The sequence below is a fragment of the Mandrillus leucophaeus genome, unplaced genomic scaffold (assembly GCF_000951045.1).
Source record: "Mandrillus leucophaeus isolate KB7577 unplaced genomic scaffold, Mleu.le_1.0 Scaffold194, whole genome shotgun sequence".
In the NCBI taxonomy this organism is placed as follows: domain Eukaryota; kingdom Metazoa; phylum Chordata; class Mammalia; order Primates; family Cercopithecidae; genus Mandrillus; species Mandrillus leucophaeus.
Window position 1 is genome coordinate 727,149 of NW_012101965.1, and position 3,779 is coordinate 730,927.

Here is a 3,779-nt window from a genome sequence, read left to right on the forward strand (position 1 = left end):
TTTCTTACTTGAATTATTCTTATTCAGTAATTGCATCTTCATAAAAAATGATATGAATGGAAACATGATTTTCTAGATTTTAAAGTAATGTTAGAAAAATTTGGCTTTTAAAGTTCTGTGATATAGCCATATTTACTTTTTTAAAATTTTTATTTGTTTTTTATTTTTTTGTTTTTTTGAGATGGAGTTTCACTCTTGTTGCCCAGGCTGGAGTGTAATGGCGCGATCTTGGCTCACCGCAACCTCTGCCTCCCGGGTTCAAGCGATTCTCCTGCCTCAGCCTCCTGAGTAGCTGGGATTACAGGCATGAGCCACCACGCCCGGCTAGTTTTGTGTTTTTAGTAGAGATGGGTTTCTCCATGTTGGTCAGGCTGGTCTCGAACTCCTGACTTCAGGTGATCTGCCCACCTCAGCCTCCCAAAGTGCTGGGATTACAGGCATGAGCCACTGCGCCTGACCAGCCATACCTTAATTTAAATTTTATAAGGTATTACTGATAGATTTTAGCAAAGGTAAACACAAAGTAATCAATATTATTTCATCTAGCAAAGAAGATGAAGTGAAAGTTCTGTAAGGACATCAACCAGAACATAAAATTATTGAATACTAATGTTCTGATACAGTTTCATGGTCTATATTGTTAATAAGAAATAGAAGCAGTGTTGACATTGAGTATAGTTACTGTGTTACTTTAAATTTAGATAAAATTATTTAACCCCAAAATAGAGTGAAATAATTTTATACATATTCAGTCTAATCATATCTTTGCGATGGTATTTTCTGTTGATCTCGTTTGTGTTTGGTCAGTGGTAGCAAGGTATCTGATACTTATTGTGATTTCCAATGGGCACCTCCTGTCAACGTAACTTTGCTCATGTAAGTGCCTTAAGCTCTTTGCTGGTGGTGAATATGATGACTGACATTTCTGTCATGTAGCTTCTGGAATGTTGTTAGACAGGAGATCCTTCAGATGAGTATATGGGTAGCATATATGCTCTGGATCCATGTTATTAGACAGAGATCCTTCACATGAGTGTGTGGGTAGCATATATGCTCTGGATCCATGTTATTGGACAGGAGATCCTTCATGTGAGTATATGGATAGTATATATGCTCTGGATCCATGTTATTAGACAGGAGATCCTTCACATGAATATATGGGTAGCATATATGCTCTGGATCCATGTTATTACCCTCATCCCCTTCCCCATGAAAAACGTTCCTTTCCATTCCCCTTTCATCTAAAGAAGCTGCTGCTACATCTGGAAAGCAGAGACAAGGTTAGGGTTAGGTGATTTCTGAACGAGCGTTGAAGTTTCGTTGTTTCTAAACTGTTCTATTTTGTTAACGTGAGTCATAACTTAAAATGATGTAAATGCTAATTAAACCAATTGGCTTGATGAAAGAAGCTTGCATATTGCAAAAAGAAAGTCTTATTAGTGGTTGTTTAGAAATACAAAGGAAAACTGTCATACCACAGTTTGTGCTCCAAAATTTATTTTGTGAGTTTCTTTGAATAGAATTCTTTGTGTTCCTTAACCTTTTTGCTTTTCCTAAGATTTGCCCTCTCCAAATTTAAATAATAAATGGCAACACTTGTCAATATTTAGGGTAAACTGAAGAAATACCAATAGAGGTCAGTTGTAATACATATGAGTTTTTTCTTTGAAAAATATTATATACTAATTAAGTTGGTTGGCACGTGTAGCTATTAAAGCTTAACAGATGAGTTTTACGACATGTTATCAAAATTCGAGGTAATTTAGAACAACTTTGTTAAGAACTTGCTTTAATTAAGGAAGACCCAAACACAAAGCCTTATGTGCTGGGGAGGAAAGTCCTCTTTCTGCCAAGCTTCTTCACCTATGCCAAGTACGATGTGCAAGTGGATGGTAAGATAGGGCTGTTCCGAGGCCTGAGGTCCCGGCTGATGTCCAACGCCCTCTTTACTGTGACCTGGGTAGTATGAAGAAGGTTTTCCCTCCAGATGAGATCTAGCAGGTTTCCAACAAGGATGATATGAAGACTTCCCTGAAGAAAGTGGTGAAGGAGACCTCCTATGGGATAATGATGCAGTGCATGTCCCGCATGTTGGCCTACCCGCTGTGTGTCATCTCAATGCGCTGGATGGTCCAGTTTGTGGGATGGGAAGCCAAGTACAGTGGTGTGCTGAGCTCCATTGGGAAACTTTTCAAAGAGGAAGGGCTGCTGGGATTTGTTGGATTAATCCCTCACCTCCTGGGTGATGTGGTTTTCTTGTGGGGCTGTAACTTACTGGCCCACTTCATCAGTGCCTACCTGGTGGATGACAGTTTCCACCAGGCCCTGGCCGTCCGGAGCCACACTAAGGGCTTGATGGGGATTGCAGTGAGCATGCTGACCTACCCCTTCCTGCTAGTTGACGACTTCCTGGCTGTGAACAACTGCGGCCTGCAGGCTGGGCTCCCCTGTTACTCCCCGGTGTTCAAATCCTGGATTCACTGCTGGAAATACCTCAGTATGCAGGGCCAGCTCTTCCGAGGCTCCAGCCTGCTTTTCCGCTGGGTGTCATCAGGATCATGCTTCGTCCTGGAGTAACCTGAATCATCTAAAAAACACGGTCTCAACCTGGCCACCGTGAGTGAGGCCTGACCATCTCGGGATACCTGCAAGACGACTCCAACCCAAGAACAATCAGATGTGCTCCAGCCCAGCCGGGTTTCAATTTCCATATTTGCCATGTGTCTATCCAGATGTGGAGTTGGGTGGAGGTGAGGCTGCACCCAGTGGATTGGGTCATCTGCCAGACCTGGGAAAGGTAGGGGGAGGTGGGGAGTTGGCAGAATCCCCATACCTCATGGATTTGCTGAGTCTGTCTTGTGCAGAGGGCCGGAGAATGACTTGTGGGGACCCAAGTTGGACAGGGAAAGGCTAATGGGGTCAGACCCCACCCCATCTACCCCTCCAGTCAGCCCAGCGCCCATCCTGCAGCTCAGCTGGGAGCATCATTCTCCTCTTTTGTAAATAGGGTGTGATCCCCTGGCACACGGCCACCATCATGTCTAGGCCTATGCTGGTAGGCAAATGCTAGGCTCTGCCTGCGTTTTTCTCAACACTATTCTTCTGATAATGAGGGCAGCACCTTCCTCTGAATGGGAAATCATGTGAGTACTTAGAATGTGTCCTCCTCATCTAATGCTCATCTTTTTAATGGCAATGCCTCGCATATAGGATCTGGTTACCTGTGCAGTTGTGAGTACCCAGAGGTTGGGCAGATCAGCGTCTCTAGTCCTACCCAGTTCATGGTAAGATTTGACCCCATCTCCTGCAAATAAATGTATTGGTGGTGGAGAAAAGAAAAAAAGAAATAGAATTCGCTGTTCTTCTTCTTCTTCTTCTTTTTTTTTTTTTTGGATGGCTTTATAGAAGGAAATAAAGATATATATTACATAGAGGTCCAATTTAAGGAAGATCCATAGAGTATCAAGTTTCAGAGTGGCTTCATTGACTTGAGGAAGTTAAGCTATTGAATACAAAGGGTGTATGGAGAGTATTCTCTGCCTTTCCCAGTGAGAGACTGACTAGATGAAGTGTATAGAGCCGACACCCTCCCAGGCTAGTGGACTGTGAGAGGTTCTGGATGAAAGGTTAAAAGATTGCTTGCTCTTGTCTTTCCACTGATTCTGCTGGTTAGCCTGACACTAACGGTGGATGAAGTGTAGTGTATACACTTTCCTGTGATAAACCTGGTGTATCATCTCCCTTGTTCAGCTTCTTGAAGATTATGTGTGGCATAATAA

At 42.9% G+C, this 3,779-nt stretch overlaps 1 pseudogene across 1 annotated transcript; it reads left to right on the forward strand.

Annotated features, from left to right (window-relative positions):
- The first annotated feature begins 1,826 nt into the window (after positions 1–1,826).
- LOC105538533 lies at positions 1,827–2,808 on the forward strand (annotated as a pseudogene). Its single transcript, XR_001005922.1, has one exon. The product of XR_001005922.1 is annotated as a mitochondrial carrier homolog 1 pseudogene (transcript).
- The last annotated feature ends 971 nt before the right edge of the window (positions 2,809–3,779 follow it).